The sequence below is a fragment of the Notamacropus eugenii genome, chromosome 4 (genome assembly GCF_028372415.1).
Source record: "Notamacropus eugenii isolate mMacEug1 chromosome 4, mMacEug1.pri_v2, whole genome shotgun sequence".
NCBI lineage: Eukaryota > Metazoa > Chordata > Mammalia > Diprotodontia > Macropodidae > Notamacropus > Notamacropus eugenii.
Window position 1 is genome coordinate 131320653 of NC_092875.1, and position 27541 is coordinate 131348193.

Here is a 27541-nt window from a genome sequence, read left to right on the forward strand (position 1 = left end):
AAAATACGGGAGTGGTTTGCCATTTCCTTCTCTAGCTCATTTTACAGATGAGGAACTGAGACTAGCAGGGTTAATTGACTTCTCCAAATCACACAGATAGTAAGTGTTTGAGGCCAGATTTCAATTCAGGAAGATGAGTCTTCCTAATTGCAGGTCTGGCAGTGTACTACCAGGCTGCAAACTTCTCAGTAAATCAGAGGTTGGGGTCAGGGAGTAGGGTGAGTTACTAAGGGATTGAGAAAAAGAGAATGTACTCCTTTTGCTCCCTCACCAATATGGCACTTGTTTTTGGATACCCAAGGTCCTCTGTGAGTCCAGATTCCTAACGATATGGTTCATGAACTTCTATTGGTGTGATTTTATTTCGCTTCAGTCAGTAAAAACAATTAACCCCAAACAAAGGCATTACCTGAGATAATATTTTAAGAACCATAATAACAGAAGGTTTGTCCCATAAACCTGGGAAAAACTTTCCTAGAGACATACTTAATGCCAGTGACAAGAATGGACACATGCCAGTAGAAAGCCATACATGTAAACAACAGTTATGACCAAGCAACTCAAGCTTTTATACTACAGGGAAAGTGAGCATGTAGGGAGCATGTTTACATGGTACTCCCCACCTCACACTACATCTCTGCTGAGCAGCTTGCTGACATGGGCTCCTTGGAACCATACTTCTCCACAGTTTGGCAACTGACTACTTAGAGTAGTTTCTAGTAGGTACTTATTACTGAAGGTATTTCTCTTGAATGTATGGATAACTCTTCTCTGTTGCCTGGAATTATACTTTTCACCTATCTCCTGGTTTCTCTTTGGGCTTCCTCCCTACTAGATTTTTTTGTCAACTGTTTGGCTGGTGGTACCATAAAATGGTCCGGCTATTGACAGGGAAGAGAGAAATCTTTTCATCCTCACAAAAGTTGGGGAGTTAGGATTATCTATCACTTCTTTTATAGCTAATTCTTTCAGCTTCCAGGAATCACACTTCTTGGAGCTGTCTTGACTATTGCCCTAAATAACAAACTTTCTTTTTTAAAAAACCTCCAGGGGCATGGTGATTTTTATTCATCAATTTCAAGCTACATTTTAATTCCATCAAATTTGTACAAATAATTCTTCATTTTTTGGAAAAAGGACAAGAAATAATATAATGCTCTCTTATGTTTCATTTGAAATCTTTACCACTTTGTCTCTTTTACCTACTCCATATATCATGTGATTATGTCAGAAGGGTTGGGTAGCAGGATTATTGATTAGAGGTATCCTGACAAACTCAATCTTCCTGGAATGTTATTTGTACATTTTTAGCATTTTATTTTACAATCACAAGGACTTTTAAAATATATTCTGGCAATGACTTGAGTGTTGGAGCTGTGGTACTGAGCAAAGGATTTCTGGAGATTCTTTCCATTTGGAGGGGTATTTGATTCACCTCGTTGTGCCTCTATACATATGCTAAAGGAAATGGACTGTTGTATAACATACCATATAGAGACATTATCAGGGGTCAGACATTTTGTTTGCTAAGCCCTTAAAACTTAGTGATATTCACACTAATATTACTAATAAAATGAACCATAAAAAAATCAAAATCGCTGTAAGTGGGTAACTCTAAAATTGGTCCATTTAAAACAGCCACCAACTTTGATGTGAGGTATACTCACTGTGTAATGTGGAAAAAGTGGTTGGAGAAAATTTGCTGTTTAAGCATCAGTAACACAGACACCTTTATTGTTTAGGAAGCAAAATACACCCATTAGGGAATCACTCCATCGTTTCTAAAAGTGAATGAAAACATCCTGATGAAATACGGGATGAGTGCAAACAGACTACACCCTTCCTATTTCAGCAATGAGGAGCTGTTAGGAGCCAACCCCTCCTCTCCGCTGACATCCATCCAGTTTACTAAAGGACTTTAGCTGGCTAGAAAACTGTCTGTATCCGAGCTGCTGCAAGCATGCCACTGTTGAGTCACAAGCTGAAAAGCCCACAGGCCTGTCAGTTTCTTTCCTTTTTGTGGTCTGAGGGAGTGAATTAAAAAAAAAGAAAAGAAAAAGAAAAAGAAACTTTCCTCCTGTCATGTTTCCCTTTTCATCTTTGAGTCATTGCCACCACCCCTTACTCACTTTATTTCTTCCAGCTTTTAATTATCACCCTTCTACTAACCCATCCCTTGCTAATCTCAGGAGCTTTTTAAAACGAGGCTTGCTCACCAAATTCGTCTTGCCAAGGCCTCATTTGGAAAAAAATAATAATCTTTCTCTCTCCTTCCAGCTGCCAAATGTCATCATGAGTCATATTTTTTTTACTCACTTGACAGAAACACTTAATATAAAAGCTATCCTTTCCCATAGCTGCTTCTTAGTCGCCACTTTTTTTCCTTCAAATTAAAATAACTGATAAGATATTGTATCCAACCAGGGTAGCATGCCTGGCTGTTCTGCCAGCTGTACGTGTTCTTTCTGTCTCTCTTATATCTGGTGGAAACAATCAAATCAAAAGTTTGGCCAAAAAACATAAAAAAGAATGTTAGTAACCTTTCTTGTTCCAGGAGATCTTAGGAGTTCATGGGAAGTTGCTCACATCCTGAATAGAGCTGAACTGTATATACTGAGTCAGTAATTAGGTAACCCAAACTGCTCACTCGTATCCATTAATGTTAAAGGTTTGGGTTACTTGTAAATTAGGGGAAGACTTCTTTTTTTAATAGTCTCAATATACCCATGTTCCCTGTATTCATAGTCTTAAAGAATATAGAATGAAAGCCCCTTGAGATCAGAGGCTGGGTATTAGTCTTTGCTTCCTTTAAAAATGCCAAAAATGATGCCTGACACAGTATGTTTTTAATAAATATCTGCTCCATTATCGAAGGAAAATACCATTTTATCATTTGATCATGTGTATTTATGCAATTTTGCTTGTCTTTCATCATGGAAGGATTAAAATTTCTTCTACTTTTCTGGAATATCATTTGTTCTAAAAACCAACCCCATGTATTGTATAGGAAAATAAGCTTTTACAACAAAAAATTGAATAGTCATAATAGTACTATTTCTATTATGTAGATGATAATTTCTATATATGTGTAAGGAATTGTGAATATATCAGCTTGATTTCCACCTTTTTTGGGCTTCAGCTTACTTTGAAGTATAATAAACCAGTTGAACTAGACAGTCCTGAAGAAGGGTCCTTTCTATTTATAAATAAATGATTCTATGATGTGAATGCACTATGGTCATTATTTATTCTTTTATTACACAATTCTGCTATACTTTTGAGCTATATATGTCAAAAATTTCAATAATTTCCTAGTTTTATTTAAACAAAATATTAAGAACATTTATGTGTAGATTTTTAAATAGGTACATTAGAAAACGGAGATTGAGAGAGATTAAATAATTTACTTTAGATAATAGAGCTTTTAAATTTTTGAGGCAGGTTTTAAACCCAGGTTCTCTTGATTGTCAAATTGCTCTATTGATTATACCGTATTATTTCTATTAACCTGGTGACGAGCCTCTTAAAATAGAGGTAAGCTAAAGCTCAGATTATGTATAGATACACCCATACCCACATCCTTCTATAAGTACAACTCTATGCAAACAAATGTAAACACAAAAACTACATATATAGTTTATTACTGAATTCATACTTAAAGTCCTTATTGTTTTTCATGTGAGCAAGAGTTTGTTCTCTGCTAGTATAACCACGGAAAATCATGGATGTCTTTCCTACAAAGTAAGCATTAGGATAGGAGCCTTATGATCTTGGTAGAAGTTACTTCACCTCTCTCTCTTTCAGTATTCTCTTTCATAACATCAAGTAGTTAGCCTGGGAGATTTCTGTGGGTTCTTTCTAGCTGTAGAATTCTTCCACTTTTATGAGGAATGTCTTTTGTGTAATATCTTTTATAAGGACATAGAACTAATAATCAGTGAAACAGGGACTTCTAAACTGTAACTGAGTGCTCTTTCTGTTACATGATGCTACTTGGTAGGTAGGTGGTTAGCTGGTCAGAGGGATAGCATCTACAATAAAGAAGACTATTAAGCTCATCCTATACAAAGATAAGTTAAAGGAACTGGGATTGTTTAGCTTGAATAAAAGATCACTTAGGGAAGAAATGGAAATTATCTTTAAGTTTGTAAAGAACTTTCATATGGATGAATCACTAGCATTCTTCATTACCACATGTGACAGGATGAGGAACAGTTTCAGAGACACAGGTTAGCTCAATTTGGGGATGTGGGGGGAGGGAAATAAGGCCTGCTATCCAATTGTATAATGAGCTGCCTCAGGTAGGAGTGAGTTCTCTCTCTGTGGAGAGTCTTCAAAAGAAGACAGGTGAATAATGTAGAAGAAACCCATGATCTATTAGAGAAGTAAGTGGCTTCTGACTAAGTGCCTTTGAACTTTTTTTTCTACTAGTATATTATTATGGAAAGCAACAAAGCAAAATCACGTAAAAATTAATAACAACAACTGAATCTTGTATTCCTAGTTTAGCATTTTTTAAACTAGATTAGTCAGTCAACAAGTATTTATAAAGTGCCTACTATGTGCCAGGAAGTGGGCTAATTTATGAGATCACAAAGAAGTGCAAATGGTAATTTATGCTCTCAGGGAGTTCACAGTGTAAATGTTATAATGTTTTTTTCTAAATCTTTAAAAACATGGTCTTAGCATTTAAAGTATTAATTAAAGCTTTTAGAATAAGAAAGAAGATATTTGGAATTTTGAGAAAGTAAACAATAAAACTAAAATAATTATTTAAAACTCAATTCATGTGCTCCATTTCTAGTGTCAACCAATGTTAAGAAAATACACAATCTCCTGGATTTGTAAAAAGTTTAAACCTGCACATGCTGGGAAGTAACACCAAATGGGCAGCTACCTTTAAATTTAGGGGTTTTTTTTGGGAGGGGGGAGGTGCTAAGATATTGCTACAGGCTGCTTTTAAGACAGCTATACTATGACCTTAGTGTTACCTTCAAGGGGAATGGTAATATGCCACTATTTAAAAACATGAGTTCTTATTATGTATATGATAGGAATCACAGAATGGTAACTTTTCTCACATCTAAGATAAACTTTAGTAATAAGCTCAGAGAAATGGGTACATGATTTATACATACAGGGTAATACAATAAGCAAATCAGGAGAGCAAGAAATAGTTTAGCTATCAGATCATTGGAAAAGGGAAGAATTTATGAGCAAACAAGAGACAGAAAACATTATGAAATGCAAAATGGACAACTTTGATTATTTTAAATTTTAAAAAGTTTTTGCACAAACAAAACCAAAGCAACCAACGTTGGAAAGAAAGCAGAAAGTTCAGGAAAAGTTTTATAGTAAGTTTCTCTGATAAAGGCCTCATTTCTCAAATATATAAAGAACTGATTCAAATTTTTAAGAATACAAGTCATCCCTAACTGATAAATGGTCAAAGGATATGAACAGGCAATTTTCAGGTAAAGAAACCAATGCTTTCTATAGTCACATGAAAAAAAATGCTCTAAATCACTATTGATTAGTGATTGAATTGATCAGATTGATTACAATAACCATGAGATACCACTTTACACCTATCAAAAAAGGAAAATGATATATATTGGAGGAGATGTGGGAAAAACTGGGACACTAATTCACTATTGGTGGAATTGTGAACTGATCAAACCATTCTGGAGAGAAATTGGAACTATGTCTAAAGGGCTATAAAACTGTGCATACCCTTTGATGCAGTAATAACACTACTAGGTCTGCATCCCAAAGATATTACAAAGAGAGGAGAAAGAGAGTACCTATTTGTACAAAAATATTTATAGTAACTCTTTTTGTAGTGACAAAGAATTACAAATTGATGGGATATGGCTGAACTAGTTGTGATATATGATTGTGATGGCATTTTACTGTGCTATATGTAATAATGAGCAGGTTGATTTCAGAAAAAACCCAGAAAGACTTAAATGAACTGATGCAAAGTGAAGTGAGCAGAACCAGGAGAATATTATAAACAGTAACACAATACTGTAAGATGATCAACTATGAATGACTTAGTTATTCTTGGCAATACAGTAATCCAAGAAAATTCTAAAGGATTCGTGATGAAAAATGCTGTCCACCACCAAAGAAAGAAGTGATAGGATATAAATGCAGATCGAAGCATACTGTCTTTCACTTTCTATATCTTTTGTAGTCTACCCCCATCTCCCATCTTTGGCTTTATGTCTTCCTTCAAAACATGAATAATATGGTAAAATGTTTTGGATGGCTGAACATGTCTAACCTAAATTAATTTGCCTACATTTCAGGGAGAGGGGAATTGAAGGAGGGCAAGAGAAGATTTGAAACTCAAAAATTTTTAAATAAATTTAAAAAATTGTATTCATATGTAACTGGAGGAAAATAAAATATTATTAAAAAATAAATTCATGGAACTAAAGTCCAGATTTTTAACTGATGCTCATTGAATCACACATCAAAGTTGGAATCCATTTGAAGAATCAACCTAATGACACAAAATAAAGTGCACACTACTTTCATGGACATTACAAAAATCAGTAAAATATTAAAAATACCATACTGAATTTTTGCATGTGATTTGTCAACTTTTTCTTCAATTAAATTAAAATCTTAAAATAATAAATATTGAAATCTGAAATATTTTAGTAACAACTCAGAGGAACTCAATATACTACGTGTATGACCCCAGAAGAAATATTGTGGCCTTTGACTAATGTATTTTTTGTCATCACTTTTTATTGCCATTTTTGCAATTCTACTCTCCTTTACTCTGCCTGTAATCAAGACTCTAACTAGAGCACTTGGCCCTGGGGATAAAACTTGAGCAGGCCAACTAAAGGAAAACTTCCTGTCTGGCTCTGTGTTTCAGCTGCACTCTGCTAGAATTCACTTATACATAAGACACATGACCATTTCAAAATGAATAAACTTTAGAAGAAATATCTTGCTTTTGTGGAAAACACTTGTTGATTCTTAAAAATTATTGATATTTTGAAATGTTCTATATAGAAAAAAAAGACTGCTTCTATGTCTCATTGATATAAGAATGTAACCTTGTGAGTGGGTATTATTTCATTCTTATAATTTGCATCCTACTGTCTTACATAGTACCTCGACAAAGAGAAGGTGCTTATTGATTGATTATTGACTATGAAACACATACAACTTAAAAAAGACAGCTCTTAATTATGCTCTCATGTGTATGAAAAAAGTAATACAACAATGCTGATAAGAGTGTAAAGAAACAAGTACATTTATTCATCTCATCACTGAATCGCAAATTCATAGGACATTTTTAAGCAAACTAGAAGGACACACTAAATGCTACGAAAATGATCACACTATTCTGTCTAATAATTCCATTATTAACACATTTTGAAATGTTATCAAAACAAACAACTTACCAATTCAAAATTTTCATAGTAGTGTCATTTGCATTTGTGAAGTAACAGAAATCTTGAGGAAACCTAAATACACAGCAATAGGAAGTGATTAACTACGTTGTGGTGGGTTAATGTATTTTTTTTTAGTTTAGACCTGTGATTTTATGAGTGTATTCATCAGTATGTGGAGTTTCACGTTGAGGCTATCACAGCCCATTAAGGTCAACAATTATTACACAATCTTTGGGAGTTGGTTGGGAGTATTGAGGAGTTTTGTGACTTGTCTAGGATTCAAAGTCAATTTGTGGCAGAAGGGGGATGTGAATGCTGGCTTTCCTGATTTCATTATGCCATACTCCCATGCAAGTCTTATGCAATTAAGGTTGACAGGTATGATGAACATAAACCAGTGTCAAAAGACCCTATGAAATCATTCAAAGTGAAAGAAGTTTCTAGTAGTTTCTCTAATAAAATATAAACAGGCAACTATTTTTTAATTTACAGTTTTTGTTGTGGGGGTCTCTGAGAGGTGCACAAAATTATCCAGGATTTTACAATCAATATATATCAAACGCAGGACTCCAACTGTTGTCAAACAACAAGATTTTTCTGGTCTTTGAGGCCTGTACTCTACCAATAGCGTCATACTACATTTCACTATAATTATCTTAAAAGGAAAAGTGAATATGAATAAATGGACAGAAAAATAATACTAAAAGAAAGTACAAGGCAGAGATGAAAAAGGCATACGATTTTATTCATTGAACTCCACTAATTTAAATGTAAATAGTTTGAAACCACATTTAATTGGTTAAATTAATGTCTAACATTAAGTTCATAATAAATCTTTTTGAAAAAGGATGGTACTATAGCTATCTTTTTCTTATTATCATATCTATCTATCTAAATGAGTTATTAATCCTAGCAATTAATTCTCATCATATACTTAATCTTATCTCAATGGAATTATATGTGGAATCATACATCAAGATTACAACACAATTTAGAGCCCATTTGTTCAATAACACACCATATACCTTAACTTGTGACTTTTACGTAGGAATATTGAGCTTGTTACTAAATGGGCTATGGCACTATATTCTATTTTCTGTATGACTTAGTTCCATCTTTTATAACAGAAATCTTTTCAGTATTTTTTGTGTAGTAATAATTAGTTAAAATTAAGATTTTTAAAAAAATTAATTGGCATCTAAATTCTTCAATCTATCCTTTTACCCTAATTGTAAAGTCACTGAAGTTTAATCTCTCCAAAAGCATGATTTCTGGCCTGAAATGTATTTTCTGAAACCATAGATGTTTGCCTTACTGCATGTAGATAGAGAGATAGATGATACATAGATAGATGGAAGAGAATGAGCCTATCTGTCTCTATCTATCTATCCATCTATCTATCCAAGTATTCATCCATCCATTCATTCATCTATCTATCTGTCTGTCTGTCTGTCTGTCTGTTTGTCTATCTGATGTTTGTGTGTGTTTTTCAATATATGATAGCTGTTAATTGGTTCTATAAGGAAACAAAAATAAATTCCTTAACCTATAGGAGGAGCATTCTACTAGTGCTAAGGATAGTGATTTTTAAAATTTTTAATGCACTGAGAAAATAACACACACACACACACACACACACACAAAACACCCTGTATGTGAGGGACCTCAGAGATGACCCAGTCTAGCCTATGCATGAGAAAGAATAATATTTTATAAAATGACTGGTAAGTGGTCTTTAAGCCTTTACTTGAAAATGACCAATGTTATGGAACTCACTACCTATGAGAAAACCCACTTCACTTTTGGACTTGTTAAGATTTTATGTCCCTTTCACCTAAAGGTGCCTCCATCCAATTTCTGTGAATCAATCCTAGTTTTTTCCCCGCTTTGAGACCAACAAGAACAATTACAGTCACCCTTCAACAAGTCAATTTTTCAGATATTTGATTATTGAATAATCTTATTCCTGAATACCATTTATTCTCAAAGTTGACCAACACCAGCCCCTCCAACTTGTCTTTGAATGGTTTCAATAACTTAGAAGGCATAGTTACATTATCAAATAAAGCTCAGATCCATTATATCTTTTGTTGTAATTGCTCTTTGAAATTATTTTAAAAAAATAAATAATGGAGAAGATTCTGGGAAGATGGCAGAGTAGGTCTGAAAATTCCACTCTCTCAAGATTTTCCCCCACAAAAGAGTTAAAGTAGTACCTTAAGGTGAACAAAATGTGGGTGGAGATTTGGAAAGGTAAGAAGAAAAATCCCAGGACAAGATTTACTCCCAGTGAATAGTAAAGACCTCCAGGCTAGGGTCCATTTTAATAACAAGTGGCAAGCCCTAGGGTTAATTGGTTTGAGAGACTGCCTTGCCCCAGCCACAGGAAATAGTGAGGGGAGTTGGGCAAAAGAGCTGAGGAAGATGGAGGGAACCTCTGCTGACAAAGAATGCCAGATCCAGCTGTGCTACAGACAATGGCAGGAGCAAGAAGGAACCAGCACACACCTGGTGAGTGCAGAAGTAGTGGGACAGAATGCTCCAGGTTGTGGGCATTTACAGGAGACTGGAAGTTTGGCTTTGGTTCCAGGCAAAGGAGAGGGAAGGAGGGGAGAAATGAAGATCTGGAGCAAAAGGTATCATCTTCCAAATCCCAGGTGATTACAAAAACTAAACTATTATTACAAAAAAATGCACAAAGGAGAAAGGATCCAATCATAGAAAGTTGTTTGTGCTTGTCTTTCCTTCTCAAAGAGGACCAGAGAGATGATAACATGACTTTGATTTGAGTGAGGGAGGGCTGTTCAAGATCACCAGACTCACTTTCTCCTCCAGAGACATCTGGGTTCAGTGGCAAGGTATTCATTAGGATGACTGGTGATGGACCAAGATGCAGGTCTTTTCAGGTACTCACTGAGAGTGAGATAATGCCCATTCAGTGAATAGGCCTCTTTAAGAAGTGAGTCAAGAGATGGACCTTTTAATAAAAAAAACAACAAAAAAAGAAACCCCAAAAAACCCACCACCACCACCAACAAAAAACAAACAAACTGGGAGGAGAAGACTCTCAGGGTTGCTGGCCAAAACAGAAACAGTTACTATTTACACTCATTCTGAGCCAGGAGGGCCTAAAAAATGGCCATTAAGTAGTGATTGGACACCGCCCTATTGTCCAATCTAGGGTTCCTGAGTGAAAATGACATTAATAAGGCTTGATATTTTAGAGCAATCTAGTCAGTAAACCCCAAGTTAACCAGGCAGCTTTCTGCCATCAAAATTTACCTTCCTTTTGAGAGGCAGGGGTCTGTGTATCTTATCTCCCAGTTACATGTAAAAACAATTTTTTGACATTCATTTTTAAAACTTTGAGTTCCACATTCTCTCCCTTCCTCCCTCTTCACATACCCTCATTGAAAAGGCAAGCAATTAGATATAGGTTATACATGTGTAGTCATGCAAAATGCTTCCATAGTAGTCAGTTGTGAAAGACTATAATCCTATATATATATGTATATATATGTATATATGTGTATACATATATACATGTGTGTATATATATATACATGTATATATATATGTATAATTCTCTATCCTGTCCTGCCCCCCATTTCTTCTATTCTCTGCTTTGACCTTGTCCCTCCAAAAAATGTTTACTTCTGATTATCCTCTCCCCCAATCTGTTCATCTTTCTATCATCTCCTCTCTTATCTCTTTCCCCCCTACTTTCCTGTAGAATAAGTTAGATTTTTATACCCAGTTGAGTGTATATATTATTCCCTTCTTAAGCCAAATCCAGTGAGAGTAAGGTTCACTCATTCCCTCTCACCTACCTCCCCTATCTTTTCTTCCACTACACAAATCTTCTTCTTGCCTCTTTTAAGTGACATAATTTACCCCATTCTCCCTCTCCCTTTCTCCTTCTCCCACTACATTCTTCTCTCTCACCCCTTAATTTTATGTTTTAGATATCATCCCTTCATATTCAACTCATCCTGTGCAGCTGTATATATGTATATGTGTGAGTGTGTGTATATATATGTATGCATATATGTACATATGTATGTGTGCGTGTATTCCCTCTACCCTAATACTGAGAAAGGTCTTATGAGTTAGAAATATCATCTTACCATGTAGGAATGTAAACAGTTCAACTTTAATAAGTCCTTTGTGATTTCTCTTTCCTATTTACTTTTTCATGCTTCTCTTGAGTCTTGAATTTGAAAGTCAGATTTTCTATTCAGCTCTTATCTTTTCACCAAGAATACTTGAAGGTCATGTATTTCATTGAATATCCACTTTTTCCCCTGAAGGATTATACTCAGTTTTGTGAGGTAGGTGATTCTTATTTTTAATTCTAGCTCCTTTAACCTCTGGAATATTATATTATATGCTCTCCCATCTCTTAATGTAGAAGCTGCTAAATCTTGGGTTATCTTAATTTTATTTCCACAATACTCAAGTTGTTTCTTTCTGGCTGCTTTACATATTTTCTCCTTGACCTGAGAACTCTGGATTTTGGCTACAATACTCCTAGGAGGTTTCCTTTTGGAATCTCTTCAGGAGGTGATCAGTGGATTCTTTCCATTTCTATTTTCCCCTCTGGTTCTAGAATACCAGGGCAATTTTCCTTGATAATTTCTTTCTTGAAAAAATGTTTATTTATTTATTTTTAGTTTTCAACATTCATTTCCACAAAATTTTGAGTTCCAAACTTTCTCCCCATCACTCCCCTCCCCTACTCCAAAAAGCTGAGCATTCTGTCCTCCTTCCAGGTTGTCTTGGGCTGGAAATTTATTTCAATCTGTCATTCTCTCAGGTGTTCTGCTCTAGAATTTGCTTAGAGTCATTTTTTACAGGCATTTGGAGGGTGTTGGGAGAGAGCTCAAGCAAGTCCCTGCTTTTACTCTGCTATCTTGGCTCCACCCCATAGAGTTTTTTCAGATGATAGACTGTAGTTAGTTTTAATTACTTCATCTGAAAACTGTCTGTTCATATTCTTTGACTATTTATCAACTAGGAAATGACTTGTATTTTTACAAATTTGACTCAGTGCTCTATATATTTTGGAACTGAGACCTTTATCAGAGACACTGACTGTAAAAAAAAAAATCTTTTCTGCCAGCTTTCTGATTCACTTCTAATGTTGGTTTTATTGGCTTTGTTTGTGAAAAAACTTTAATGTAATCAGAATTATCCACTTCGCATTTCATAATGTTCCTTAACCTGTTTGGTCATAAATCCTTCCATTCTCCATAGATCTGACAGGCAAACTATTTTTTTGCTTTCCTAATCTGCTTATAGTATCATCCTTTATGTCTATATCCATTTTAACCTTATCTTGGCATACGGTGTAAGATGTTGATTGCCTAGTCTCTGCCCTGTCATTTTCCAACAGTTTTTTTGTCAAATAGTGAACTTTTATCCTAGATGTTAGAGTCTTTGTTTTATCAAACAGTAGATTACTAGTCACTGAGTACTGGATCTTGTGAACTTAACCTATTACATTGGTCCACCACTCTATTACTTAGGCAACACCAAGTAGTTTTGATGATTGCTGCTTTATAGTACAGTTTTAGTTCTGCTACAGCTAGCCTGTCTTCCCTTGCATTTCTTTAATTCCCTTGACATTCTTGTAAGTCAAGACTTTTGAAAAAATTACAGTACAGCTTTGGCTGAAGAAATATGTAATTTCAAAAACAAAGTTATTTCTATCACTTTGTTTTTCAGAGACCATCTCTTGGATAGAGATAGTAAATGAAAAAATAAAAACCACCATCAGCAAAGAAATACAAATTTTAAAATAAACAAACAAAAAGAATAACCAGTAAGGGATTTAAATCACATAATATTTATTTATTATGTAATATTGTATTACTTTATTTTAATTTTTCACAATCACATTTAGATCTTTTTAGCATAACTCTTATTTTGTACATACCTTTATGTATATATGTTATTTCTCCATTTAGAATGGGGAAGAAGTTCCATGAAGGCAAGGACTATTTCACTTCCATTTTTTATCTATGCAGCCTCAGTCCCCAGAATGTAGGAAGCAGTTAATAATTCATTACAGAAAATAAGACCTATTAGCAGAATTCAAAATGAGATGTGATCAATAGAAACACTGATATTTATGGATAACCTAAAGCCTAGAAAATAAACAATCATGAATGTATTCCATGTAAACCAAAATTTGTATCTCATAGAACAAATTGATGTACCTGATACATATTAAAATTAAACTTGAAAAACTATGAAGAAGTATAGAGAAAAAAATAGGTGATCTAATTGGAATATATGGAAACTTTACCTTTCTTTTAATAGTCATAATAGTAAGTAAGCCTTATTATTCCAGAAGCAAAAAAAAGGGTGGATTGGCATAACTACAGTGGTTTTCTTCTTCCCTTTAGGCTCTGAATTTAATATAAATAGTTACTGTTTTTCAGACTGCAAACAAACTCCAACTCCCATAGGTTCCAATTCTGAGCTAAGTCCCACTGAGCCTACATAGCTAATTATTGACTTTTGAAAGTTTGTATAACTTTAGTCACAACCAGAACTCCTAACTACTGTGCAATCTTTAAAATGTAGACCTTTTCCTACTCATAAGCTGTTAAAATGGTTTCACTGATGGAAAAATGAGACGAAACCCTTATATCTCCATATTGCAATATGTTAGTTAGGAGGATTTTTTAAAAAAGAAATAGCTTCTTACTAGTAAAGTCAAACATTTAATGATATATATTTTACAAAATAATTTTTATACTTTAGACACAAACTAGCAAATATGTGGTGCTATTGGTAACAGTCTCTTTTTAAAAATATAATTGGAATCATAAATTTAAAGGGACAATAGAGGTCATTTCAATCATCTCATCTTTCAAACAGGTCAGCCGAAGTCCACTTTCCCAAGATTACTTACTTAGGTATCAGTTGTCAGAGCTGTGATTTGAATGCAGGTATTCCAGACCAAAATTCTTTTTTAGAAAGGTGAGGTAGTGAATTGAATGCTCATTTTGGATTCAAGGAGATCTGAGTTCAAATTCTGCCTTAGCCAGTTTCTTGCCATATAACTCAGTCAATTAAGATCTTTGTGCCTCATATTTTTCATCTGTACTTACCTTACTGGGTTGTTATGATGATGAAATAAGAGCACTTTGTAAACCTTAAATGTAAGCCTAACCCAGACCTGCACAACCTGTAGCCTGCTAAAGGGTTTCAGGGGGCCCGTGAAAAATGTAGGGGAAAACACTTACATTTTTTGTACTACACCCAAAACCCATCAGTGAGTCCAAGGTTGTGCACACCTGACCTAACCTATTATTATTAATGATACTGTAATTGTTGCTATCACTGTCACTACATCTAATACTACTATCCCCAATACTTTTACCACTACTACTACTCTACTACCATAACTACTGTAACCACAACCACTACAACTACTGCTATTAATACCACTACTACTATCATGGCAATTATAAGATTACAATTGCCTCCTTTACGGTAATCTAATCCTCCCAGTAAACAAGGGCATTTGTATTCAACATAACTCCCTTATTCATTCACATATGACCCACTTAGAGGGAATTAGAGGATCGCAATTAATTCCCAATTTAATATTTTGACCTGAAATTTCTCCCAATCATATTCCATAGTCTTAGAAATCAATATTCGATGAAATATTTTAACATGGTTCTAACCTGATGAAATTGTCACCACTATTCATGTACATCAATTGTTATTATTGGTTTGTTGTTATGGTCTTGAAGATTTATTTGAAATCAAGGGAGATATAGAAAGAGAGAAGCACTGATATATATATATATATATATATATATATATATATATATATATATATATATATATATATATATATATATATATATTTTGTATACACACACACACACACACACATATATATATATATATACTATAGATACATATATATGTATATGTATGTATATGCAAAATTATTTATAAAAATAATTTTAATGAAACCTTTAGGCAAAAAAGTTGTCCTCAAATACATAAGAAAACATTTTGAGTTTTAGAATTTTTAGCTATTTGTGGTTAGATTGTAATGAGTCCTAAGGGAGGGGCATACCCTTTCATGGATCTCTAATGAACTTTGTGGAAATGGAAAATTTTAGACTTACTTTGCCAAAATCATTTTCTGATTTTTATTTTTGATAGTGGCTATTTTTTTCCTTTCCTCTCCCAGCATTGGAAAGAAGTTCTTTTTTCATTTTGTTCACTGTCTCTGAAAAAAACCACCATTGGGCTCTTTTTTTTTTTTTAAAGGCCACAATATCTATTTTTGGCTGGAAATAGGCATTCACAAATGTCATGTGCAGTCTTGTCAGTGGTCTGCAAACAACCAAGTTCATGTTTTCCATTCAAAGTACTTTATTCATGTTTTGTTAATTTGATTATTTATACTGTTGGATTCCTTTGGTTTATTCAAGGTCAATACTAGCAAGGGAAGAAGCATAAATGGGTCATCCTTGTTATTTAATTTAATTTTTCCCACTTGGTTTGGCAATCAACCTATTGACAAGCTTTATTCTAACAGAGAGTGCCAGGCCTGAAATTCATTACAAAGGGCTTGTTTTTTTTCCAGTCATTAAAGAATAGAAAAAACAAACAAATATTATGAAAGATTGAAATAGACCATCAATTAGAATTTTTCTGGGAAAAAAATTCACAAAAGAGAGAATAAAGAAAAATATATTTATATATAATCTTCCTTAATTTCTCTATATATCTATACCCATATCATCTATCTATCTATCTATCTATCTATCTATCTATCTATCTATCTATCTATCTATCTATCTATCTACCTACCTATCTATCTATCATCTATCTATCTCTCTATCTCTCTCTCTATCTATCTATCTATCTATCATCTATCTATATTTCTATCTTTGGTTCTACTTACCAGTACAATCTTGGAAGAAGAAATTAGCAACCTGAGAAGTAATACACAACACTAACTTTTTCAAACTTTACAACAACTCACATTTACTTAGTCATAATAAGGTTAGACATCAGGTTCTCCACAAAAACCTCTTAAAGTGAGCAATAAAGTATGTTATCTTTATTTTACAGGTAAGGAAATAGATGGTCAGAGATGTTAAGTGATTTATTCATGGTCACAAAGCACAAGTAATTTTCAGATTCATTCATTCAACAACTGTCATTTACCATATAACCACTGAACCAGAAAATGACTAAAATAAATGGAAAACAATCCCTGAAGCCAAATGGTTTAGCATTTTATTGTATTTATAATTTATAGAATGATAAATATATGCAAATTAACTTAAAGGAGAAACCCTCGCATATGTGGAATCAGAAAAGGCTTCCCAGAGGAAGTCATATCTGAAATAAGCTATGAAGTAAGTGCTAAATCCTAAGAGGTCTAAACGAGGAAAGAGCACATTATAATCAATGAGTGTAGGGCAAGGGAGTGAGGATACAGATTGTGCAGATACGGTGGGGTTACTGGAGGAGAGGAGATTTCAAGTTTGGGGAGTGCCAGTGAAATCTGTTTCCTGACTCCAGATTCATTTTCTTCCCTCTATACCATCTAACCTCTTTAAAATGCCCAATCTAGGGGTAGACTGACTAGAGTTCAAAATAAAATTTATGCTCTGAGTGGCTTTCCTTTCTATGTGTCTGATGTCTCCTTCTCAGTCTTCTTGGTAAAATGTTCATTCAAGTGATGCCCACTAACCTGCTAACTCTGACTGCCCCTCATGGATCAGTCTTAGGTCATCTTATTTTCTCCTATCACATTTGAATTGAACAGCTTTCATTACTTCAATAATCATCTCTATACAGAAAATGCCCCAAGCTATATATTGCCTTTATATAGTTCCAGTTCCATACCACTTTTGGACATCTTGAAATGCACTCCAACTTTCTTGGGGCAGTTCTGTGGCACAGTGGATAGATTGCCAGGCCTGGAATCAGGAAGACCCAAGTTCAAATCTGGCCTCAAAAATTTACTAACCATGTGATACTGGGCAAGTCACTTAACTCTGTTTGCCTCAATTTCCTCCTCTGTAAAATGAGCTGGAGAAGTACCTGGCAAACTATTCTAGTACCTTTCCCAGGAAAATCCCAGATGGAGTCATGAAGAGTCTGACATGACTGAAATGACTGAACAACAGGTTCATAGCTTCATACTATTAATGATGTAAACTGCAATTCAGCGTAGCACATCCCACCCCAACCAGAGCAATGCCCAGTAAATTTCCATCAGTGCTTGGGTAGATTTCCACCTCCATGATCCCAAAAGATTAGGAGCATTTCTCTTCCAAAGACCATGACTCTGAAATGAACTTTTACCTTTCCAGTTCTCCACTTGTTCCCTTCTCTCCTCTACCCCATACTGACAGTTGCATAGTATGTTGACATTTAGCTCTTTATGGTACAGAAATTTGCTAGTGTGGAAGAGAGACAGCACGATGGAGTGGAAGGAATGCTGAAAGTACGGTCAGGAAGGGCTAGGGTTAAGTCCTCCCTTTGACTCTGGGTTGGGTTACCATGAGATCCTTAGGTACTCTTATTTGTGATGTTATTTATAGATGGGTTGTGATATGTGTTAGTTGGAGATTTTTCCCACACCAGTCAGTCTGTAGGCTATTTATAAATTTATTTTTAGATGCATATTGTCATATTTATCTATTCAACTGGATTCAGATATTGCTGGTGCTTCTTCCAGATTCCACTCCCCTAATTGTCTTTTGACTCTTCCTGAAGTGCTCTTTTGCAATTGTCACGGAACAGCAAAATATCAGGGTTAGGTAATCTCTGAGACCATCTAGCCCAACTTACACCTGAATAAGTATTACTTTTTCTCATACTCTGCACTCTTTGACTCAGCCCTAAATCTTCCCTTCCTTTCCTATTCGAAATTTCTTCACAGTCACTCAAATACCAACTAAGTGAAATCATTGGACTGATTCAGAACTTCCTTCATCTCACCTCTCCTCTGTTACAGGTACTGAGCACTTTACTTCTACTTGCTTCTGTCTAATTTCTCTCACAGGCATCTAATTATCTATACTGAAATTTCATTTTGTTTTATTTCAACACATTTATTAAGTACTTGCATACATAGGTACGGATTACTCTGACCATCTCCCTCCTTCACTCTCATTCACAAGATGCTGTTGTAAGAAAAGAAACAAAACAAAACAAAAAACTAAGTTGTTTTGTAAAAGTCTAAAAATACATTTTGATTGAATCAACTATATAACATACATATGTATGTACATCTATATATCTATACACACATACACACACACACACACACACATATATATATATATATATGTTATATACTATATAATATCAACTGGTTCCTCACTGTAGTGAGGAAATGTATTTCCACATGTTCCCAAACAATTCACTCTCCCATTCACATTAGCTTCATTATTGCCTTTTGTTCTTCATTAAGCTTCTTGGGACTCTCTTCTCCATCATTTAAAGCCAGGTACTTCATCACATATTTAACTTTAAAAATTGAGGCCATTCACTAAGATCTCCCTTTTTTTCCCCCTCTTCCTTTCATATTACTCAGACATATTCCCTCACTCTCTTCTCCATTACTCATCTCCTGCTTTTTGCCAATGCAAACACCACTATATGTACTGCTGATAAAAGTCCATCTTGTCTTCCCCAGTAAAGTGCTTTCTCTGTCATCCCCATTTTTTCTTTGATCTTCTTCATCTAGCCATCTACTGACTTGAACTGAACAACCTATGTGCATCTCAAACTCAACTTGTTCATCCTGATGAAAAATGCTATCCACCTCCATCAGACTGATGGAGTCTGAATGAAAATCACAGTTTGTTATTTTTCACTTTTTTGTGGGTTTTTTGGGAAGGGTCTGTATTTTCTTTCACAACATGAATAATGTGGAAATATGTTTTTCATGACTGCATTTGTATCAAATTGTTTATTTTCTAGAGGGAAGAAGAGGGATGGAGAGAGGGAATTTGAAAAACAAATTTTAAAAGGAATATTAGAAATAGTTTGACATGTAATTGGGAAAATATTATTAAACTTATAAATAAAATAAACTAACCCCCCTCCCGCAAAAAAACCCTTAACATGCCCAAAAGGTAACTGAATATCTTTGTCCTCAAAAGTTCTTCACTTCTGAATTTCCTAATTACTGTTGAGGCCACCACCATTTTCCCAGTCCTCCAGGCTCACAGCTTGTGTTGTACTTGACTGTTCATTATCACTTAACCTACATATCAGATCAGATGCCAAGGCCTGAAGAATTCAACTTTGTAGCAGTACAGCTTTGTAGCAGTATATTTCCTCTATACTTTGATGCTGCCACCATTTTGGTACAGGAACTTGTCTTCTCCATTTCCTCTAGCCTAGACTATTGAATAGCTTTCTCAAATTCTAGTGGCTCCTTGTTAGTTCTTATTATCAAATATAAAATCCTTTTTTAGTATTCAAAGATCATCATCATCTCCTCCTCCAACCTTTTTAGAGTACTTATCACTTAAACACTGCCACACACTCTTTTATACAGGGACATTGGCCTTGCTGCTGTTCCTTGAGCATGACACTCCCTTTCTTGGGTCTGGGCATTCTACTCAACTGTCCCCTATGTCTGGAATTATCTACTTCCACTGTTCGAATTATTTGCCTGTCAGCTTCCAACTAAAATCCCACCATCTACATGTAGCCTTCCCTAATCCCTTTTAATTCTAGTGAATTCCCTCTGTCAATTATTTCCTGTCTATCCTGTATATAACTTGTTTGTACATAATTGTTTGAATGCTGTCTCCTCCTTTAGACTATGAACTCTTCAAGGACAGGCACTACCATTTCCCTCTCTCTCTCTCTCTTTTTTTTTTTTTTATGCCTAGCCCTACCTCAATGCTTGGCACATAATAAGAGCTTAATAAATGATTATTAATTCTTTTCTTGCTGCTTACAAACATCCCATGTCTCCCATATTTAAATAAAAGCAAACAGAAATATCTTTTGGTCTAAATATTTCATATCTTTCTTCACCTTCTCAGCCAAACTCTCTGAAAAAACATTCTACATTTCCTCCCATTATGCTTGCTTCCAAATCCTCTGCAATTTGGCTTCCAGACACATCATTCAATTGAAACTGTTCTGCCCAAAGTTACCAATGATTTTTTAAGTTGTTGAATCTAATGCATTTTTATCAGTCCTATCCTTCTTGACCTCTCTCTAGGTTTTGAGATTGTTTATCTAGGATACTCTCTCCTCTTTCTATTTTTGTCATATTGGCTTCATCTTCTATGTGTCTCACCTATTCTTCAGTCTTCTTGGTTGAATGTCATCTAAATGAAGCTAACTAATCTGCTAATTGTGGCTGCTCTTCCTGGATCAATCTAGGACCATCTTATTTTCTTTTATCACATTTGATTTCATCATTAGTCATTACTTCAACTATCATCTCGATGAAGATGATGTCCAGAGCTGTTCATTCCCAGACCGCCTACCTTTTGAACATCTTGAAATGCATGACCCATAGGTAACTCAAACTCAGCAGTTTTAAAACAGAGCTCATTGTCTTTCTTCTAAAAAATGTCAATAATCAGAGAAACAGTGAAAACAAATATTGCAGGAATGGTGGAAGGGAAGGAGACAAGGAGACATACTATATGCCAGTAAGTATGCTAAACACTTTACAATTATCTCATTTGATTCTAACAACAACAATGGGAGGTAGGTGCTTTTATCACTTTCATTTTAGAGTTGACAAAACTAAGAGACAAAAGTTAAGTGATTTTTCCAGGGTCACATATCTAGTAATTATTTTGATCTGGATTTGAACTCAGGGCTTCCTGACTCCAGAATCAGTGATTTTCCTAAAAGGGGGAGGATTGGGGAGAAAGAAGATAAGATCATCAAAATAACAGGCAGGGGCACATATCAAATAGATCCAACAATCAGATAAAATAGACCAGTTATCATATGTATATATATATATATATATATATATATATACATATATATATATATATATATACACACGCATATAGCCTTAAGTTTATGTTTAATGAATTCTTAAAATTTCAAACTAAAGAAACACAGGGAATTGATAATAAACACCTTTATCTTCAAATTTCATATTGATTTCTCCATATTTATGCATATGAAAAATTATAGATGTGACCACAAGATGACAGTGAAAGAAAACATTCTGGTGAGTTCAAGTTCAGCTCATAAATCTTTGTTTTTGATTATGGAACTGTTTTAGGTGTGGTTTGCTACATATTGACCTCTCCTGCCAAAGGACCAATCAACTTGTAAAATTTACCTTCCCATATATTGTGTAAGGTTCCATTTGCTGCTGCTCTTTGTCCTTCATTCTGTAAGAAGACCATGACATTAGGGAGGTGTTGCCATGACATGCAAGTGAATTGGATTTAAGTGAAGGAGGGCTGTGCAAAGTCACCAGTCTCACTTTCTCCTTGGGAGTCATCTGGGTCCTATATACAGATATTGATCAGGACAACTAGCTATGGCTCAGGATGCAGTGGGGGACCTTAGTCTTTTCAAGCTAAGGTCTTTAAAAGGTATTAGTTTGAGGGAGTGCTCATTAGTGATTAAGGCATAATAAGAAATGAAGCAAAGAATGGCCGTTTTAACAAGATATATATATATATATATATATATATATATATATATATATATATATATATATATATATATATATATATATATATATATATATATATGTATGTATACATATATTATATAGATCTGGGAGAGGAAAGCCCTCAGAATTTCTGGCCAATACAGAAACAATTGTTATGTACATTCATTTTGAACGAGTCAGGGCCTAATCAGTTACCAAGTACGGCTTGGGCTGGGACCTAGTGTTGGCCAGTCAATGAAAGCAAGAGTGATTTGGGGGTAAGGCTGGTCTTTAAGAGAACTAAAACAAACAAAGAAATTAGTTTTAGAGATTAAAATTTACATTTCCATTGGGCAGAGCATCTTCAGATAAGGATGTGATACCCTATGTGGAGAGAGCAGAAAGAAAGAAGGAGAGAGAGACACATAGAGAGAAAGCCATGTTGTTCAAATGTAAGTTTGGATAGCTCCTCTACTCACAGTGGTTGTGGTTTGTCCTTCATTCTCGAAGAGGTCCATGACTTCAGTCAAAAGGAAATAACTCATATTGCCTTAAACTTAAACATGAGCCTATATAAATTTCTGTTGAAGACTTTTCATACTAGTTCTGTTTCTGAGAGAATGTAAAGTTCTCGAAAACAAGGATTATTTCATTTTTGTCTTCATATCCCCAATAACAATCATAGTGAGTGACACATAGCAAACACTTGGTAAATCCTTATTGGTTGATTGCTAAACTAAAAATAAGATACTAATCTTCAGTGGTAGGAGGTGTTTCCTCATGGGTCCTTCTCTACATAAAATGAATTCATAGGGCTTGTCCATTTTTTTTTAAGTCATGTAATGGCAAGTAAAGTAGGATTTTTTGCTGTTTTTGTTTTTGTATGATCAAGTATCTCTGATTGAATCTTACCTTTATCAAGCAAGAGTCTTTACTAGGAGTAAAGTACAGAAACAAGAGTTTCTTTAACTAGAAACAGTATATGTATTTGTATTGTTAATGTTATTAAATTAATGGGCCTGCCCATTAAAGTAAATTTGATTAAGAAAGATTGGTAGGAAGGCCCATGTCTTTTGTTAATGAGGCACTAGTTCTCTAGGGTTGGGGTGCCCTCTGGCTCTAAAAAAGGTATAAATACTCTGAGGGTAAGGTTTTACTTTGGGGCTTAGCTTTTGGAAGAAGCTTTGTGTGCCAGATGAGACTCTGGGAAGCTGATAAGGAGTCCCCCACCCCAACCCCATTGGCTCTGAAAACCCAGATGTTGGTGCTTCCCTCTCTGACAACTATGATCAGATAGTTGGATCTGTCTGTTGATTTATGATATATGTATTGCTTATGTCAGACAGTTTGGAAGCGATGTCTGTTGATTTCCTGAACAAAGTGAATGATATATGTACTTGATTAAAGGAGATTGTTAACCCCTCAAAAGTTGCCTTTCCTTTTAGAAAAGCACATCAAAGAACCTGTGATGGCAAGCCCCCTTGTCTGTGTTGGGGTGCTTACTGATACAAGTCATCATAGGAATTCTATATTAATGAAAAGATCATAGTGATTCATATTTAGAACATTAAATTTCATGTGTGTCAAGGGAACGTAAAAGCATTTATTAATTGACTACTATAGGATAAGTGGGCAGCTAGATAGCACAGTGAATAGAGTGCCAGGTCTGGAGTAAGGCTCATCTTTCTGAGTTCAAATCTGGCCCCAGATCCTTATTAGCTGTATGACCATGGACAAGTCACTTGACTCTCCTCATTTTTAAAATGAACTGAGGAAGGAAATGGCAAATCACTCCAATATCTTTGCCAAGAAAACCCCAAATGCAGGCACAAAGAGTTGAACACGATTAAAACAACTGAACAATAACTCATGGGCTAAGTACTTTACAAATATTATTTCATTTAATCTTCTTAACAACCCTGTGAAGTAGGTACCATTTTTATCCCCATTGAACAGTTGAGGAAACTGAGGAAGGAAGAGGCTAAATGACTTTTGCTAGGACACACAGATAGTAAGTATCTGGGGTCACATTTGAATTCATGACTTCCTGGCCCCAGGCACAGTGCTGTATTTACTATGTCACATAGCTGGTTAGAGCTACAGTCATTCCTAACAACAATAATAAAAATAGCTAACATTTATGTGACACTTAGTATGTGCCAGGCATTGTGCTCTATGCTGTTGATGCTGAGAACAATCCTGGGAAGTAAGTGCCATTATTATCTGTTTTATAGATGAGGAAACTGAGACAAACAGAGGTTGTGACTTGCCCAGGGTCACACAACTAATAAGTATGTGAGGTAGGATTTGAACTCTGGTCTACTTAACTCCAAGCTCAGTTCTCTTTCTACTTTGACACTTAGCTGCCCCCTTGAAGGTTGGTACTAAGTTCTTTAAGAATGCTTAGAAGGAATGGATTCTCTGTATCACAGTAAGTCAAAACATTAAGATCAGTGATTTCATCTATGTAGGCACTACCTTTACTGATGCAGATTTTAACCAGAGAAGAGCCTAACAGAAGAAATGAGGTCACAAAGCATGGGACTAACACTCTATCTATCAGAGTCTCTAAATTTTGATAGGTTAGATGTTAAACTAACCTGATTCCTGCCATTCATTTTCCCTCTATTGAAGTTGTTTTCTATGAGGTAACATAAAGGTCCAAGACTGGAAGAAAAGTGAGAGTTTATGCATACAGATAGCTATACAGACAGACATACACATATAGACATCATATAAATACATATATACACACATATACATACATACTCATATATGTATATATAAATATTTGTATGTGGTTATATATACATATATGCATATATGTCTGTGTGTATATATATGTTATATATATGTATACATACCCAAGTGATTTAAAAGAATACATATGAAACACAGAGAAGGAATCTCATTTTGCATATGATGATTCCTAATGTATTTTCCTAAAGTCCATGGCATGTTTCAATAGTACTGGCACGTGAAATCCTAGAGCCTAGATTAACATGGTGGATGGAGTTTATAGATGTAGGTAGGTAGGGAGAATTGGCTCAGGAATTTCATGACCAGGAAACTCATCTAAGGGATGTGAATTTAGGAATCTGAACATGCTGATGACCTCATTTACTTTCAGTATCTAGAGACCTAACAAAGCCTGTTATCCGCAACTATAGGTGTCCCCGAGTTCAATACACTCATGAAACGAATTCTCCTTTTTTTTAAAAAAAAGTATTTTATTTTTTCCCAATTACATGTCAAGACAATTTTTCACATTAATTTTTACAAGATTTTGAGTTCCAAATTTTTCTCCCTCTCTTCTGTCCCCTCTCCCCAATTTTGATATGTTATACATGTTCTATCATGTAATAACCATTTCCATATTAGTCACAATTGTGAAAAAAGAAACAGATCAAAAAGGGGAAACACGTGAAAAAGAATAAAATAAGTGAAAACAATATGTCTTGTAGTTCTTTATGTGGATGTGCATAAGATTTTTCTTCTTCTTCTTGAGTTTTTTGTACTTCTCTTGGATCAATGTGTTGCAGAAAAGAGCTGAGTCATTCATAGTTAATCATAGCACAACGTTGTTGATACTGTGTACAATGTTTTGCTGGACCTGCTCATTTCACTTTGCATCCATTCGTAAAAGTTTTTCCAAATGTTTATGGAATCAGCCTGTTCATCATTTCTTATTGTATAATAGCTGTCCATTGTATTCACTTAAAACCATTTGTTCAGACATTCTCCAATTAATGGGCATGCCCTCAATTTCTAATATTTTGTCACAATGAAAATGACTTCTATAAATATTTTTGCATGTGTATGTCCTTTTCCCTTTTTTATGATCTCATTGGGATACAGGATTAGTAGTGGTATTGCTAGGTCAAAGGGTATACATAGTTTGATTGCCCTTTGGGCATAGTTCCAAATTGCTCTCCGGAATGGTTGGATCAGTTCACAACTCCACCAACAGCCCATTAGTGTTCCAAATTTCCCACATCTTCTCCAACATTTATCATTTTCCAGATCTGTCATATTACCCAATCTAATACATGTACCCCAGAGTTATTTTAATTTTCATTTCTCTAATCAAAAGTTATTTAGAGAACTTCTTCATAAGCTTACAGATAACTTTGATTTCCTCATCTGAAAACTGCTTGTTCATATCCTTTGATCATTTATTGATCTGGGGAATGACTTAGAAATTTGAATCAATTCTATGTTTGAGAAATGAAGTCTTCATCAGAGACATTTGCTGTAAAGATTGTTTTTCAGCTTTCTGCTTTTCTTCTAATCTTGGTGGCATTGGTTTTGTTTGTATAAAAACTTTTCAATGTAGTATTATCAAAATTAACTAATTTGCATTTTGTAATGCTCTATATCTTTTATTTGGTCATGAATTCTTCCCTTTCTCATAGATGATAGGAGACTATTCCTTACTCTATTTTTTTTTATGGTATCACCATTTATGTACAAATCATGCACCCATTTTGACCTTATCTTTGTCCATGGTATGATTTATTGGTCTTTGCCTAGTTTATTCCATACTATTTTCATGTTTTCCCAGAAGTTTTTGTCAAATAGTGAGTTCTTATTCCGAAGGCTAGGGTCTTTGGTTTTATCAGACACCAAATCATTATAGCCATTGGCTACTGTGTCTTGTGTACATAACCTATTCTACTGATCCACCACTCTATTTCTTAGTCAGTAACATACGATTACTACTTTACACTATAGTTTATGATCTGGTATTATGAGGCCACCTTCCTTTGTATTTTTTTCATTAATTGCCTCGATATTCTTGACCTCTTGTCCTTCCAGATGAATTTTGTTATTTTTTCTGGCTCTATCAAATAAAATTTTGGTAGTTTGATTGGCACGGTAGTGAACAAGTAAATTAGTATAGGCAGAATTCTCATTTTTATTATATTAGCTCAGTCTACCCATAAGCAACTGATATTTTCCAATTGTTTAGATCTGACTTTATTTGCGTAAAAGTGTTTTCTAATTATGCTAATATGGGTCCTGGGTTTGTCTTGGCAGATAGACTCTCAAGTATTTTATATTGTTTAGAGTTATTTCAAATGGAATTTCTCTTTCTATTTCTTACTGCTGGGCTTTATTTTGGTCATATAAAGAAATGCTGATGATTTATGAACTTATATCCTGTAACTTTGCTAAAGCTGTTAATTGTTTCAAGTAGCTATGTAGCTGATTCTCTAGGGCTCTCTAAGCATACCATCACATCATCTACAGTGTGATAGTTTTTAGGAATGCAGTGAAATACTATTGTCCAATAAGAAATGATGAACAGATTTCAGGAAAATATGGAAAGGCTTGTATGAACTGATGCAAAGTGATATGAGTAGAGTCAGGAAAGCATTGTGCAAAGTATCAGTAAGATTGTATGATGATCAACTATTTCAGTTCTTCTCAGAAACACAATGATCCAAAGTAAGTACAA